General features: G+C 36.1%; 1 long non-coding RNA gene across 1 annotated transcript in view; it reads right to left on the minus strand.

Annotated features, from left to right (window-relative positions):
• LOC145679847 (uncharacterized) overlaps nucleotides 1–18,530 on the minus strand; it is a 39,595-nt gene that overhangs the window by 6,708 nt on the left and 14,357 nt on the right. The window contains exon 2 of the long non-coding RNA XR_014130578.1: nucleotides 6,106–6,247. This is a non-coding gene — a long non-coding RNA (uncharacterized LOC145679847). The remainder of the gene's footprint in view (nucleotides 1–6,105; nucleotides 6,248–18,530) is intronic.

Here is an 18,530-nt window from a genome sequence, read left to right on the forward strand (position 1 = left end):
ATTTTACTCGCGTGGGCCGCAGTGGTTCACAGGTAGAACGCTCACTTCTGGTACCTAGTGTCGCTTGTTCAAACCCTGCTCAAGCCAATTGAACTATGTGGTGGACAAACAGCGTGTGCGTGGGTTTCCTCGGGATTCTCCCGTTTCCTCCTACTTTCTTCATTCCACCATTTCATTCATTGTTCATTAATACCGTCTCCTTTAATCTAGCCGGCATAAGCGTGCTACGTAAGACTCAAAATTTTAATTTTTAATTTTACTCGCTTTTTCCTTGTTTAACTTACTTTACCAGTAACCTAGAACGACAGAGACACGAACACAGAAATATCGAGGACAGTTAAATTCCAACGGCTTTTCCACCGGGAATCGGACTCGGGACCCCGTACACCAAAGGCACAGTGCTAGTCACTAGACCAGCGGGGAGGCCACCGTTTGAGAAACGACTATTTGCTTGCTTTCATCTGGTATATCAATGAATTTCGGCACCACTTAGGAACATGAACAGAAACATTAATTTCCGTGAACATTGAAGCGAAATAATTAGAATGATGGGATTCATAGTTTGAAGACACTATTGCCAGGCTGGTGGGGCAATACTTACAACATTACGCAAACTCCATTTCATATGCAACCATTATTATATATTTCATTTTCATAAATTTGCTATTATGATAACAATACCGATTCCTAATTAAATTCAATGTATTGATAATTGTTGGTTTGAATTGATATTGAATTTAGTGTCCGTTTCAGTAGCAAGACTATATCAAACGAGACCTATTGATTAACGTGGAATCCGAACCACATGAGTTCCCTCCGGGAATCGAACCAGGGTCTCTCACGCCAAAGGTTTAAATAATTATGTTTTACATAGCAGCTAATACTTTTGCTATAAAGTATAATATAACTAAAAATTTAATGTTCAATTTTAAGCAGAATACCTAGGTACGTCTGTATGACTACTCAAGTTGCTTTATAAAGATGCAGATCATGAATTATACTAATGTTTTGAATGAAACGAAATTCAATCTTTAAGTTTGACGTCCCTCGACCATGTCGACTAGGTGAAGGAGACGGTGATGATGAGAAATGAATGAAAATCGTGGAACGAAGAAAGTGAGAGGAAACGGGAGAACGCAGAGCAAACCCACGCACACGGTGTTCCTCCACCACTTATCTCATTTTGTGCAAGCTGGGATCAAACCAAGGACCCCATGCACCAGAGGAGAACGCTCTACCACTAACCACTACCACTATGAAAAATACAACCATATTTCTCTCCCTCTCTCTCTCTCTCTCTCTCTCTCTCTTGTTTCTAGAAATTCATCAACAGTATTAAACACGCTTGACCACAGAAGCCACTGACGAAAATGCATTGTGATATTGCTAATAGAATCGCTCCAAGTGCAGGTTTACACTTGTAGTTTCAAATAGTCATTTCCTGTCTTTTTCAGTAATTTCAACTGAAGATATTGATTGATGTCGCATATTGGAACTTTGGGTGAAGTGTGAATTGTATGTTCATCTCAAAAATACTTTGTTTTCTGTTCTTTTAATTTAGGGGCTGAGCCAAGGTACCCCTGCCAAAATTTAGAGGGGATGGTCGTAGGTACCCGTCGGTCATTGAACCCGATGCAGGGGCATTGACTTTTGAGGAGTGGCTCATTCCGGCGAACGCCTGTCATTACTACTTTGTCGTTACTACATTTGATAGGTTGATGTAACCTTGTAATAGTATGACGTTCAAGAACATTCTCCCCGAACTTTTCAGTTGTAGAATATGTTTTCGTGGAAGAAAAAATGAAATGAAATCTTTGAGTATTACGTCCCACGGTCATGCCGGTTAGGCTAAAGGAGACGGTGATGATGAGTAATGAATGAAATGGTGGAATGAAGAAAGTGGGAAGAAACGGGAGAACCCCGAGAAAACCCACCCACACGGTGTCTGTCCACCACAAAGTTCACTTGGCGGGGGCTGGGATCGAGCCCGGGAGCCCAAGCACAGAGGTGAACGTTCTACCACTGAGCCACCACGGCCCCCTCTTTTTGTGGAAGATTGATAGCTATAAGTCAAATTAGACTTAATTGTATACACTGATTATGGTTTTGAACATATGAAAAGCACAGTCACGCGTTCAGTTTGTAAGAATATAAAGCAAATTTTGATAATTTTAAACACTTTTTCTGTCAATTTAAAATCACAATCTAAAATTACTTTTAGCGCTTAGAAGATTTATTCCCCAAATTTAAATACATCTTATAATGTGAAAAAACAGTGTTAACGTTTGCATGTAAATGTATGGTACAAACTTTTCGTCTGTTTCTAGCAGCTTTGATAATTGATTCTCTTTTACTGTGAAAGACCGCTATTTCCATTGGGACTTAATAATTTAGTGAATAATTTGTGAGTAATAATAATTTAGTTTCATACGATGTAATACTTCTGTATAGACATATATGTATACTTATATTGTTATTTAGATAACTTTAAGTAAATTTGTTAAAGAAGCTCCAGCATTTGGGTGTATTCCGAAAACTGTGCCTTAGTTAAATTTAATTTAAGCAATCAATCAATTTCCAATTTGATAATCTATTATCCTTTTCATTTGAGTCTTTAAAATACATCTATTTCTTTCCATAAAGTTCAGTATGAAATACGTATCATCTGCATTTAATCGCAAATGGATGTAACAGTTTAAAATACGTGTACGATTATTACACTTTGTATAAAACAGCAGAACCCAAGGGCCTCTTCAGGTACCCTTCTGCAGTTGTAAATTAATAATGATCTGTTGTAAATTTTATTTAGCTATATTTTTCAGATATAAAAGAATAATTCCATCATATTTAGGGATGCACGCGAGACGCGAGAAGTCTTGTCTAGTCTCGCGTCTCACGAGACACGAGACGAGAGTGAAAACTTTATGCGAGACGCGAGACGAGGCTAAACTATGCGAAACGAGACGCTAGACGAGACTCGGTTAAGTCTCGCACGAGAAGTCTCGCGAGACTTCTCGCAGTCTCGCAACATTTATGAATTACATGTAATTGTATATTTAGTCATTTTACATTTAGTGAGTTTACTAAGTTGAGCGTTAATGCCTCCAGGAACAAAAACGTGATTGGGGCAATAGACATTTTATGAGATTTATTATTATTCAAGGTTGATTTTCAGAATTAAAGCCTTTTTTAGTTTTTAAACATTATTAAAAAAGAAAATCTTTGTAAATTGGAAATTTATTACAGCATCGATTTAGGACTTTATTTTGCGACACAAACACATACACGCGGGCTAGCACGAATACATGAACTTCTGTTTTTGGTCTGAAAAGCAAATAAGACTCCGTATTGCTGCGAAATGTGATCTTTCTATTGTTTCTGTCTTTTTCACATTACTACTAGCTATTAATGTTGGGGTATGACGGGGAAATGCCCTCTCATCAAAGTTTATCCCCGGCTCGGCTTGCAGAAATAACGTGATATTTTTACATGGAATAAGTATTTTCTTTCTATATATTTATCAAAAACATCCCCCTCTAGTTCGGAAGTTTAATTCAAACACTGGTTTGGTAGGATGGCCCTATAGGTTTGGTGCGAAATGGTAGGAATGACCCTATATCTGTCAGTAATTTTGTTTTTTAGATCTGGCAACACTATATAAGTTGAAAGCGAAAGTTGATAAAATCTGATAATGCAACATTGCTACAAGCGCAAACGAACCGAAAGTATTCGGTTGTATTGTGTTGCGGGGAGTTCTTTTGTTGTCTACAAGCGCTTTTGGTGGTATAAAAACATCTTTATAATGGAAAATCACCCTTCAAGGAAACGATCAAAACGTGCAAATGTTGATAGTGGCGACGATATTTTAGAAGAACCCAAATATTGCTGAAGACCTCTAAGCTGGAAAACAATGTTGGTTCCAGCAACAATTTATGCTGGAGCTCCCTCGTGGCTAAGCGGTTAGCGTACGCGCCTTTGGCGCGGGAGACCCGGGTTCGATTCCGGCGGGAGTGCAAGTTGTTCGGAGTCCACGTTAATCAGTAGGTCTACGTCTCATATAGCCTCGCTGCTGAACGGGACGTTAAACTCAACCTCAACTCAATTTATGCTGTTTTCATATTCCATGGAACATTCATCCCATGCAAAGCAATGGCAAACCACCATGGATTCACCATGCCAAAGGACTTTTAGGTCAAATACTTGCCTTCGAACAGAATATCACATCATCATTAATTAAGAGCCATAGAATAACATATTGCAAAATTTTGACCCAGAATATATGCAAGATTGTGAGACCATGCGAGAAAGTCTCGCGCGAAACGCGAGATGAGACTCAAAACTTTATGCGAGACGCGAGACGAAACTTCACATTTGCCAGACGAGACGAGACCAACATTTGAGGCTGTGAGTCTCGTCTCGCGTGCATCCCTAATCATATTATTCTTGTTCGTAAATACAGGCCTGTTAATTCAAATATGATATATTAAAAAAAACATTATTAAATACATTTGTAAAATCAGATATAATGGCTCCTCGGTTTCCTTTTAATTTATTCTCATATTTTGCCTCGTTAATAGATCTAGTAACTCGATATATGGTATCATATTTTACCTAATCATTACTATATTTAAGTTTAGTACTGCGATTTCTGTTTAGCCCTGAAGCAAACAGTAGGGCTTAATCATGTGATATTTCTTATCTTGGGGAAATCTAGAAACGATTGTAAAATCTGTTGCTATTTTTTTTTCTTATAATGTACCATGAAGATGATGACGATTTGATCTGTTCTCCAAACGTCGGAAAACGATGAATTTACGTCGTTCTTAGTCCGAGAAATACTACGTTCATCAGGACACCAGGAAAGCTTCAGATCTTTGTAGGTCATATTGTTTGTAAGCGGTCAGAAACAAGTTGTCCAAACTCCTCCAGGTGAATTCTCAACTCAAGTTAAATTGAAAGACCAATAGCAAAAGGAAATTTGATTTGTAAGAAAATTACTGTCCATTTACTATCGACTTTGCAACTGAGATTTAGGATCTCAGTTTTCGTGACTTCATACTTGTACTTTAAGCCAGTTACATTAAATGCTGGATACCGTACTTTGATTTATCTTCTGTTCTGATGCGTTTAGAAAACTACAACATTAAACTATTCCACGACTGAAATTCAGCAATCGAAGCAATTCTACTAAACCTACAAGTTTCCAAAATTGTTTGGTTAGACTATTTTACTGTATGTGTTTCATGGATTTCTCCCAATAATAACGATCCATTTAGTAGTTTAATAATATTATTAAGTTATTCTGCTGCAAATATTAATCCCATATTATAAACGAAAAATGAAAACCCATTAATAACATTGTGGTGGTTACAATCTATGGTACGAGCGGCGTCATCAAAGCAAATGGTAAATGAAGGATGATGTCCCTAGAAAGGGAAAACTGAAACGGAAGTTAAGAAATGCTAAATAAACTAGAAGTTATTAATTAACAATAATATTAAAATTTTCCAAAAAGGGTTGCAGAATTAAGTTCTTTGTAAAGTTTTCTTACATATTTTACTTTCAAACGCAACAAACACAATAAGGCTGAACTAACACAAACGAAATTCGGGGAATACATTCAACTAGGTAAGAGTAAAACCACCAAAATAGTTTATACTTTCTGTGCTCATAAAAAACACCCTAAAATCGTGCTACAATCTTGACTACTAAGAACGAGGGGATGAACGGTGACTAGTGTATAGAAATACGAACTAATCGTGCCATCTTCCCCTTAATCAGAATCCGCTGCCTACGGCTGAAAGACAGAAATAGTAATATCGAATACAAAAGTGAAAAATAGGATTCAGAAAATACAATTTAGAACATATCCTGTTAGAGGAAAGACTCTTCCAAAAGACACAGAAGAGTATAATACTAAATAAGGTTAGAATAAAAAAAATACCTAGATATTCCAGATTAAAGAAAGAAACACAAACTGTAATGATCTATTTATTACTACATATCTTGATCAGATTACGAATGCAGAAAATAATAATGGCAGTATTGTAAATAATATTTGTATGCAAATCAATGTAATATACGTATTTAAACCTAATCACTTACCGCTCAAACTCTTACATTCTTCTCCTGTTGGTGTTCCTTCGTATCCACCGTATCTGAACGTTTGGCATATTTTATCAAAATCATGGAAAATTTTCTAGTATTTCCATAACATGGACCTGAATCAGGTCTAATCGACATCTCTCTGAAGAATAAATAAATTGTTAAAATGGAATATAATACATTGATGAAGACAATACAAAGCTCGTAAAATTATTATACTATTGTCTTTATTTCACAGCGTAGTTAAGTATTCGTAATTAGCAAAGTTCTTCAAATTAAGGACACTTGAATTTTTAAATATAAGAGTCGTTTCGAAGGCTATATACTTATTATATAGTCGCGGAGGAAATCTACTGCTCTAAACACTAGTGGAAAATAAAACAATTGTATTCAATCATTGTTTAACTGCTAATGTTCAGCGTGCAGCTTCGCCATAAAGGCCATTGTGTAATTTTTCAAAGCTTCTGACTTCCTTCAGAAACAAATAACAAACGATTCTGTAGAACTTAGAATTAAATTGTTGAATAAGATGTAAAGCTTTTATTGAAACATGTATAAAAAGCCTTATTCATAAGCTCTTCGTTCCATTTCTGAGATAAATACAAAGTTAAAAAAATATTTTCACCATAGATGCTGCAATCTTTTTGAAAAGCGATTATGCTGTCCCTTTCCACATTCAAGAATTTTGCTACAGGATTATTTTGCGAAAACCAAAATCAATTTGTAAATATTTAGATTCAGTCCTTAACAGAATTATTTAATTTACTGATTAAAATAATCTAAACTTTTCTACACAAAACTACCACCGTTTCCACTTTTATTTTATTTTATAGAGAATTGTTCTAAGTAATGATTTGTAGTTCTTGCATCCTATTTTAGGCAAAACTTTCCATATCCTACTATAATCTATTCCGAAGACTAAAACAAGTTTTATATACCACTGAAATGCATAGAGCAATGGAGAAATCTTTGAACAATATTTGTCAGCGATAGCTACATCTCCTTCAAGTAACTTTACCTCAAAGTAAAGAAGACGTTGTAGTTATTAGGTTAACTATATTTGATATACATTACTTTCCCATCAATTGGAGTTACTATTGCCGGCCCTTACACTTGGAATAATTCTTCAGGATTTGTTAGGTATTAGTAAACTCGAATGAATATTCTGTGAAAGTCTTTTTTCTGCTATGGTGAGTGTAAGCACATCTCCAGTTGGTTGTCTTTAGCTGATAAAAGTTCACTAATCATTTTTTATACTGAATGAAAACAAGAAAAGTAATAAAATAAATATTTCCGAAAGTCGGAACTACTGATTTTAGATTGCTCCTTACTTGGGATGATGGGGTCTATTTTTCGTTTATTCAGGTGCTGTTTTATAATCATACGTTTTTCTATAGATACATATTGCGTTTATAATGCGTTTCTGACCACATACTTAATGTCCTCGTTTGTCTTTTACTATTTTAGTTCTAAGTTATTGTTCTTTCTGTCGAGTGAAATGATATATTTATCACGAGCTCCCTCCTTGCTACTTTGTTAGTACCCTTGCCTTGTGAGAGACCCACATTTGATTCCCTCAGAAGCACATGTGGTTTGAATCCCATGTTAAACTGTAGGTTCAAGTCTCGTATACCTTAGGCTTTGAAAAGGACACCTAACGTCAATCCAACCAACCAATATGTTTAATAAACTCTCTTTGACTATGGTGGCCTCATGATGATTCTACGATGAAGGCCTATCTTCAGAATTGGTAGTAATAATGTTACTTTGATCCATGAACGCTCCGGTGTGATTGTGACGTAACCACACGAAACAACTTTCCCTTTTACGATATTGAAATAATCACTCAAATAAATAAAAGAACCTTAACTAAGGGGTCATGATCATTCTATCGTAAAGAAGTCCTACGTGATGAGACTGAAGGTCAACATTCGAAAGCAAATGTGGAAAAGGCAAGTATATTGTAATATACTGATGTTGTAAACAAACAATTCCACGCACCAGTGTTTACAAACACCGCCACGTGGTTTGGCAAGAGGATCTCTCACCAGATGGACCTAATCACATGTAGACGACGGCTTCTGGCCCCTCCCACAAAGCAGAAGACGACATCGGAGCAGCAGCGCCACAGCCACCCAAAGACCCTATAAATTGGATAGACGAAGGCAACTCGACACCAGTTTTCTGGTGACCCTCCTTTAGTCTGCTACGGGACTCTTGGAATAACCTAACCCCAGGCCTCTAGTCTGCTACGGGACTACGCCTATCCTATCTCCTGGCTTAGCCTGCTACGGGGCTCTGTCTGGGAATCCTAACCTCAGCCGCTTAGCCTGCTACGGGCTCTGTTGGCCAATTAACCCGCCTCTGCTTGCTACATAGCATTGGTTCCTTAATTCCACTTCTCTTAGCCTGCTACGGGGCACTGTTGGATATCCTGTCTGCGACCTTACGGTCAAAGACCACCTATAACTAACCTTGATTCTAGAGAGATTAATTTGTACAGTATTTTGTGAAAATACTTTATAGCGGAAGTTTTATAATAAAACTGGTAGTGGGAGTCGATTTCCGGACGCTCTTTTTATTAAATGCTCTACCCAAAATCCTACATGAGACAAAGTTTTACAATATATTAGCATGCCTCTCTTATTATTCATTGAAAGGTAAAAGTATCCGCTAAGGCTGCTACGAATGCAAATAAAGAACTATTTACTTTCATTATTAATACATGTATTAATATGTAGATAGCAGTAGGTGTTTAAAAGTTAATCATGTGTTAAGTGTCTTTGGGAAACTAATAGAGAATCTCACCATATTCGAAGTGTACAACCGTCTGAATGTCGATCGTAGAGTAATATGCTGTTACCTATATACGTCACCAAAGAAAGGATCATACTGGCAATAATTACTCAAAATATCCTGAGGTAGCTCGGATCGAAAGATATAAGTAAGTTGAACTCTTTTCAATCCATTCATTGATTCTTACTTTCTGTTTGGCTACTTTTCCGAAATTAGTTAAGGATCGATGCTATCGTTTTCAAAAGTTTACAATACATTTCCAACATTTTCTGCTGTTTAAAGGGTCAGTTATTGTTGTACAGCTGCACATCGCGTGATACGAGTCGTGATTATTAGTGTCATTTGCAGAAATAAACACTCGTATTGTTAAATGCTATACAGCTGTCAAGCTTTATTGTGTTCGCCATAGTAGTACACATTCTCATTGATCTACTGACAATAAACAATCATAAGTGACAAAGCAACGGAAGATCTAATGATTTTTGAATAATGTCCACTAGTGATGTCAATCATCATACCAAATAAATTATTCAGAACTCGCCACACTTTCTGCTTATTGAAATTCACTATTTTCTGATAATCTGACTGAAGTATACAGCAGTGATCACAAATACTCATATTTAAGAAACAAAGCTTCTCAATTCGTTCCATAGGCTAGCACATGACCCACTTACCTCCTTGTTCTATTGGGTGATTAACTCCACTTTATTTTCACTTGTTATACTTTTGCTCTTATTAAACTCTAAATCATATACGTAATCCTCTTAACACCCCGTCTTTCTAATAGAAAATTTAAACTTCCTTCAACTTACAAGCAGACTTTAATTTAACCGTATTCTCATAAGGTAGGAAAGGAAGCAATGGGTAATGGGCAGATGGTAAATGCCTCAGGAGACATGATTCTCTGAAATCTTTCAAATCTAATACGTTTCTTTAACGGAAAATTAACGGTATCAGCAGTCACTTGAATTAGTTTAAATAGCGTAAACTGATCTCTGTCAAACAATACATTTTATTTTATCTCGTCTGCGAAGCACGTATAAGGTAATAACTGTAAATTTCGCGTTGTCGACAAGGTAGGTACCCATATTTTCGACACTCATCATTTTTGGTATATAAAAATATTTTGTTCATTAAAATACACTACATAGCAAATTAATTTCTTCTCAACTTACAGTATATTTATTCGTCATTCTGTAGTCTTCTCGGTAGCAGAACTTCTTTAATTCTATAATAGACATCAACCACAATGCATACCATCAAAGTTTGAATTCCTTCTGAATTGATGGTTCTTCCATAACAGTATTCGATTAGCAGGTCAGGAAGCTTGATCTTAATAAATGAAGTGGTATTAGTTTTTCTACTGTCTCCTATTGTATACACTTTCTAAGCTACATCTGTGTAATATAATGATTCCCAGACTCCTTCCTTTACATTCAAATCAAAAGTGAGTTGCCACAATTATTTTCCTTTCCGTTGTGTTAGACAACTTCTTTCTCATTTGTATATCACAGATGTACATTATTAGTATTGGTGTTGTTTTGTATGCGTAAGTTATTTCTTGATACCAAATATGAGTTGTCAACATCATGTTATGTTTAATGTGCTGAACAATACATAACATTTTCTATGTTATGAATAGCCGGGCAGTGAATCTTGTCTGTAAGATCTTTCTTACATTGCATATAAGTGTATCGCTAGTATCAAAGTAAGTTTCAATGCTAAACCATTGTTCAGTTTCATTTTTTAAGATACTTTCCTTCTCTCCAGCCTTTATTTTGTCAGAAGCTTACAGAACACTGGCATCAAACTTTTTGCATGCATAATCTTTAACACTTTTTCTCGTGTGCTTTTCTCAACTTTAGTGAGAAGAGAGGCCAGAATCGTGTTGTTAGAATTACATAGCAAAATTAAATGAACGTGAATGAAAATTTAGTTTAATTTCCCACGAGAAAGTTCTCTAGGCTAAAGGAGATACATGATTAATAAAATAATAACGGACGTAATACTGTTACTAGTACTATTTAAATCACAATATACCTTAGTCAGAAGAAAATAAAGATTTGTGTATATATAAGAACTGCAATGCTGAAAGCTTTTTTGTGACAAAGAAGTACAATAAGACAATAAACACTTATCATTGTATACGCCTGTTGTTCTACATAAATAAAACTACACATGCTGAGTTTGCTAATTAACCCTTAAAGGATCTTATGGTACAATATGTACCATACGGGTGTTTCATGGTACATTGCGTTATAACTCTTCTATTTGAGTCTTTTCGTCAGTTTTTTTTTAAGTCCAGAGGCATTGTAGAAGACGTTACGTGTGGTTTCACGCCTTCCTGTGTCGAGACAATGTTTTATTTTATTAAGCCTATGTTCATTATTTTTTGGCGGGCTTATTTTTGCAAGTATAAGATTGATATTTTGTACAAACATTCAGTATACCGAGTAGTATTTACCAGGTTTTTTTAAATTTCTGCGTTAGCAGAAGGGGGGTACAGGGGGCAAAAGGGTAAAAAAAAGATATTTTTACCAAAAAATCTATTTGTCACTATTTTTACGCCTCAGATACATGATGGAGACACGTAAGTGGTACCGTCTGAAAGGCAGTTCTATTCTAAAGAGAATGATGTGCAAACCATGATCCTAGGGTAATTAGAGATGTCTCAGGAAATTTTTTACCTGAGATCAGAGTCTTTTGCAGTAATTGTGGGGATTCTTGATAAAATTTCTCCCGCCCTTATTATTCAAGATAGAAACTTGAAATTTAGCACACACACTTATTCTATTAAGTAGTATTTGTCAAACGTTTTTGATATCTATATGTTCACACAGGGCCGTTCCACAGGGGCCCAAATTGTAAAAAAAATATTCCCCCAAAATGTTTCCTTTGATCTCAGTTTTTTCCTCTCCTGGTATATGGTATGGGTATATAAGTGATACCAGTTCAAAGCCTGTTTCATTCGGAAGAAAATGAGGTATGAACCATGATACTAGGATAAATAGCAACGATACAATAGCTACTTGACTGAAAGTCTAAAAAAATACTACCAAAACCCAAGATCCTTGGCATTAGGTCCAATTTCTACTCGGGTGATTATTCCGGATAGGTATTACGCTCTTTAGGACTTAAAAACTTCTTGCCTTTTATAAATTCAACTGTACTAATAAGTTTATTACTCATTGATTGAAATTGGTCAAAATGACTGAAGAGGTTTGGCTTCCATAATTCTAGGTAACTATAGAAATGAGTTTAGTTTTAACCACAAGTATAACATTATTTGAAAGATATATAATTAATGACAAACCATTTTCAAAGTGTTATAATGTTTACGAGATTTATATATCAAATACTTTAAACTTTCAAACTTTTCCTTTTAGTATTAAAAAATAGTTTATTTGACATTGAACTAGAATTACTTCCGTGTAACGTGGGTTCCTGTCACCACGGCATGGCGCGTCCTCAGGTTGCGGATCGAGGAGAAGGCCTCTAGATATAGAGGTTAGCTGCGAATATACTGAATAAGCAGTCGCGGACAGACGACTAGGAGTGGTCCTCCAGCTTGGGGGTTTGGGTAAGGCTAACACCCTCATCCTGTAAAAAAAGGTACTTGTTCAGAAACATTCACAAAAGCCTCGGACAAGGACTGATAACTTGGCACGACATCAGCAAAAGAAAATGGACATGAGATTTGGAACATGGAATATTAGAAGTCTTTATAGGGCAGGCGCGTTAAAATCTGTAACGAGTGAGTTAGAGAAATACAGGATGGACTTAGTAGGAGTTCAGGAAGTTAGGTGGGAAGGAAATGGATCTGAGAATTCCGGAAATTTTACGTTCTTTTACGGGGAAGGAAATAAAAATCACCAGTTAGGAACAGGGTTTTTCGTTCACAAACGAATATTACCAGCAATTAAACGGGTTGAATTTGTTACTGACAGACTCTCTTTTATTACTCTTAAGGGACGGTGGTGTGATATTATTGTTTTAAATGTACATGCTCCAACTGAAGATAAGGATGACGATATAAAAGATAGTTTTTACGAAGAAGTGGAACGGATATTTGACCAACTCCCGCGATACCATATGAAGATTCTATTAGGGGATTTCAATGCGAAGGTAGGACGAGAGGATATTTTCAAACCGATTATAGGGAACGAAAGTTTGCATAAGGAAAGTAATGACAACGGTGTTAGACTCGTGAACTTTGCAACATCCAAAAACCTAATCGTGAAGAGTACAAAATTCCCACATCGTGACGTTCATAAATACACTTGGACATCACCAGACGGAAAAACACATAATCTAATTGATCCCGTTTTAGTAGATAGAAGAAGACAATCTAGCATAATTGACGTCCGGTCGTTTAGAGGGGCTGATTGTGACACTGATCACTACCTGGTAGTAGCGATAATACGGGAGAGATTATCGTTGAATAAAGGTAATATTCAATGTCCGAAAACGGAGAGATTTAATTTAAAGAAATTAGAAGAGAGCCAGGTAAGAGAGGAATACCAGATTGAAGTTTCGAATAGATTCTCGATCTTAGAAGACTCGGAGTGCACTAGTGTTGAGGATACTTGGATTGAAATTAGAGATAGCATTAAAAGTTCAGCAATAGAAAAATTGGGACACGCGGAAATACGTAGGAACAAACCATGGTTCGACCAAGAATGCATTAAACTAGCAGAGAAGAGAAAACAGGCAAAATTACGGTGGCTACAAAATCCGAATGAAATAACTACACAAAATTTCGCAGATATCAGGCGGGAAACTTCCAAAACTTTTAGAACAAAGAAACGCGATTGTCTGAAAGCTCAAATTAAGGAACTTGAAGATAATAGTAAAAATAAAAATATTCGGGACATGTATAAGGGGATCAGCGAATTTAAGAAAGGCTATCAACCTCGTGCTTATATATTAAAGAAATCTGACGGAACAGTTCTCACTGATACGGATAGCATCTTAAATAGATGGAAAGATTTCTTTGACGATTTGCTGAACACGCAGCCAAAAACTAATGTGCGTGGAGAAAAGGAGATACACACCGCAGAACAATATATTCCAGAACCCAATCGAATAGAAGTGGAAGCCGCTATAAAGAAATTAAAGAAACACAAATCTCCGGGTGTAGATGAAATTCCGGCTGAGTTAATTTTAGCTGGAGACGACAAATTGTGGAACAAGATACACAAACTCATTCTCCTTATCTGGAACAAGGAAGAATTGCCACAAGAGTGGAAAGAGTCAATCATTGTTCCAATTCACAAGAAAGGCGACAAAACTGACTGTAATAATTATCGAGGCATTTCTCTTCTGTCAACATCCTATAAAATACTTTCAAATATTCTGTTAGCAAGATTGACCCCATACGCAGATGAAATTATTGGATATCATCAGTGCGGATTTAGACGAAATCGATCAACTATCGACCAAATATTTACCATTCGCCAAATACTCGAAAAGAAGTGGGAATACAATACCCCGGTACATCAACTATTTATTGATTTTAGAAAGGCTTACGACTCGGTTAGGAGAGAAACATTATACAACGTTCTTACAGAACTTGGAATACCGAGAAAGCTAATTAGATTAATTAAGATATGTTTAAGTGAATCCCAAAGTAAAGTCCGGGTAGGAAAATTTTTGTCCACGAGCTTCCACGTCAAAAATGGCCTGAAACAAGGAGATGCATTGTCGCCATTATTATTTAACTTTGTGCTGGAATACGCCATAAGGAAAATCAAAGATAGCAACCAGGGCCTAGAGTTGAACGGCATTCACCAGGTTATGGCATATGCTGATGATGTAAATTTAATAGGGGAGGATAGAAGAACAGTAGAAATAAATGCAGAGATCATATTAAACGCTTGCAGGGACATGGGTTTAGAAGTAAATGCAGAGAAAACTAAATACATGGAAGTGCGTCGGGACCGTAATACGGTAAATTGTGGAGGCGTTAAAATATTAAATAATGCTTTTGATAAAGTGGATACTTTCAAATATTTAGGATCAATATTAACAGACGAAAATCATATTCACGAAGAAATTAAATGTCGACTAAAAGCAGGGAATTCATGTTACTACTCGGTTCAAAATCTCTTGTCGTCGCGAATTCTGTCGAGGAATTTGAAGCTTAAAATATATAAAACGATAATCATGCCTGTTGTTCTGTATGGTTGTGAAACATGGTCGCTTACTCTGAGGGAAGAACATAGACTGAAAGTATTTGAGAACAGGATCCTGAGAAGAATATTCGGACCCAAGAGGAACGAGAATGGGGAATGGCGGAAGCTTCATAACGAGGAACTACATAGTTTATACGGCTTACCCAACATTGTTAGGGTCGTCAAGTCTAGGAGGCTTAGGTGGGCAGGTCATGTAGCTAGAATGGAAGAAAGTAGAAACGCTTTCAAAGTCTTGACTGGTAGACCCATAGGAAAACGACCATTAGGAAGACCTAGGCGCAGATGGGAGGATAATATTAAGATGGATCTCGCAGAGATAGGAATACAAAGTAGAAACTGGATGCAATCAGCTAAGGATAGAAGTCAGTGGAGAGCTTTTGTGAACGCGGCACTGAACCTCCGGGTTCCATAGGCCATAGAGTTAGTTAGTTAGTTAGTTACTAGAATTACTTAATAGCTTGCGGAATTTTTATCTTGTCTTAACTAATATTTCGGGTTTCATTTCAGATGGCGCAATATATACGTCTGTTTCAAAGCACTGTCAGTCTCCATATTACGTTCCACATGTCCCACTGTATCCGAAATCCTTCTGGTAAGCAATTTGCTAATATTAAAAAAAACATTAATAAATACAGTAAGTCTTAAGTGTGAAAACATTAGGTCGTTTGTCTAAACTTATATTTCTAACCTCAATCCTACTGTGTGAAAATTATTCTACATGAAATATAAAAGCATCTTTTCAAATGATACTTAAATTATTCTTTACGTTTATCATTAGTAAATATTTTATTTCCCGTTTGAATTGATTGTGTTTTATTGTGATGCTAGTGTATGATGACCGAGTTTTCATTGACAATAAATATTGAGCATCGGATTTACGGCTAGACAAGCATAGAAAAGTGTCTGCGAAACAGAACTCAGAGAAATCAACATTTTGGAAAGAAGTAATTCAACATTTAGAATAATTTCGTTCGTGAACAGCGTATGACTGGGTGTGACGTGTCGCACCAGGTGGCCTACGGCAACAAATTGTCTAGGACAGCAAAATCCATCAAACACCGACAGTGAATATTCAATTCTTGTAAAATGTAATAGATTGTCTCTTACGATCCTCTACTTCACTAAGTATTTGCGATTGGTCCAGGAAATGAAAATATAAAAAGGGTGAAACTACCTAAATTAGATAAGATTTCGCGTTTCACTGGAGTCGCATCAGTTTCCGAATTTTAGTCGCAACGGAATATCAAGTTTGGATCTTCTCAACGAAGCGTATGTCGACGTTAAATTTGAACTAGCAGATCAATATGTAACCGAAGTAGTTTGGTTCAATAGTAACAATTTAAGTGGATAAAGTGAACGGATATCACTGAACCTCATTTTATGTTTGACTATTTATCAACCGAGACAGAGGTCAGTATCAAAAAGTCAAGTTTGTTGCAGGTTAATATTTTCTCAGTATAAATCATACTGAGTTTCCTGAACGTAAAATCCATATCGTATCCGATAGGTTTAGGAAACTAATACGTCTTAAAGTAAATTGAACTTGTCGAATATTGTTACTGACAAATGAGATGTGTCTTTAAATAACAGTGTAATCAACAAAACTAGAATATAGACTGAAATTTCAATCAGCGATAGCATACTAGTAACTGTTTCTGCCGCATGTATTATTATAGACTTACACCACTAGACATGCTGAAAATAGTTGCATTCCAGAACGTGAAGACGACAGTCTTGATAACAACTTCAATAGTGCCACCTGGGAATCTGTAAAATTACCATCATGAGAGTGGTATTTCCACTAGGAATCAATATGCAGCTACTGACAACCTTCATCCGGTAGAAATATCATTAAATGTCTGTCAATAGTCTGCCAAATGTGACTTTTGTTTGGCTTAGCTTTCCATAAAATATGTACCATTGTTCTATTACTTAAGCGCCTGTGAACGAACGAACTGTGAACGAAAGAACGAACTGTGTTGATCAATGAACGCAGTCCGTAGAATGTCATGTTTAATTGCTTTCGTACTCGCATCAACGTATATTCTTAATTTTAATTATTCCTAGTGCAGAAGATTATAACTTTCTCCATTAGTCTATTGATTTCTAATCTGCTTTGCATTTGTCGTCTAATTCTGCTATAAAGACAGCTTTATAACATCCGATATGTTGCAAATCTCTTAACATCACATTCAGTTACTATTGTTACTGCTGTTTAACTGTATCTGTTTGCTCGAGACTCTAACACTCTTAAAAGCAGACACGTAACTTGCTATTTTCAAGAAGCACGTATCCAATTATTTTTTTAATGTCGGTATTAAAGGAGGTGAAGGACCAATTTCTATAACTGTTGTTCAGTATTTATGAATGATCAGCAAAACAGATGAACCGCTTGAAATGATTTGTTTTCTACTAAATTGTATTTAGCACTTGGGTTTTTATAATGTTACATTCGTTAGCATGTATATCGTAAGAGGAAAGGTGATACTACGTATACAAACATCTTGTTTTAGAATACTGAGCAAATCTTCCATCGTTCTCACATATCCGCTTTGAAGGGAAATGGGAGCATGTTCCAAATACGTGGCCAATATGTAAAAGTGACATCGTGATTGTCTGTCTGACCATCACAAGAAAATGAATGAACTGTTTGAAATGAATATGTGAAAACATCTAGTACTTACAAAAAATGCTTAGTATAGGTCCGAGGATTAATTACGCCTAAATAATTTCGAGTGGAAGTGTACACTAGCAGAGAAGTAATAAGGATTTTAAGTTTAACATTGGAAGTCATTGACATGTAGATGCGCCCGAACGAAAAGAGTAATATTTATAGGGTTTGGCCACGGGATTAACAGATTATTTTCCCCAAATGCTCGGATATTTCTTATGAGTATCTAAAGTGTTTAGCTGCTATGAAATTGGTGCTGACACGTTACAGGCTGTCGAAAATACTATTCCTTATTGAGTTTTAATACTAAACTTCTCTTCAACCTCATAACTTCTCAGCGTGTGCGCTTCCACTTCTGTTTCATTATGCAGGCATAGGCTACCATGCACTAAATAGTGTCCAAGTTTACCAGTGGGTACCACGTGACCAGTTCTTAGTTAACTCGGCCGAGCTTTTATCTTGTTACAAGTTTTATTATAATGCATATCGTAAGTGGGGAAAGGAGTATTAAAAATGAGCTTCACAAAATATTGTATTTCGCGAGCCTCTGATTATAGGAACATGAAACTGGGTATTTAATCTTCTCATTACAAACTGTGATTATGTGCTCCATGGTTTTCCAAAATTCCGCTTGTGGCAAAGAAAGGAGTAGCTGCTCAAATTTCTTATTTCCTATTTTGTGTTCATATATTGGCAGTAAGAAAACACTTTAATTGTTTAAAATGAATCTTGAACATAGTTAGCAGCTGGATTCGCTTGGATCT

The sequence above is a fragment of the Thermobia domestica genome, chromosome 2, assembly GCF_964235325.1.
Source record: "Thermobia domestica chromosome 2, izTheDome1.hap1.1, whole genome shotgun sequence".
Classification (NCBI taxonomy): domain Eukaryota; kingdom Metazoa; phylum Arthropoda; class Insecta; order Zygentoma; family Lepismatidae; genus Thermobia; species Thermobia domestica.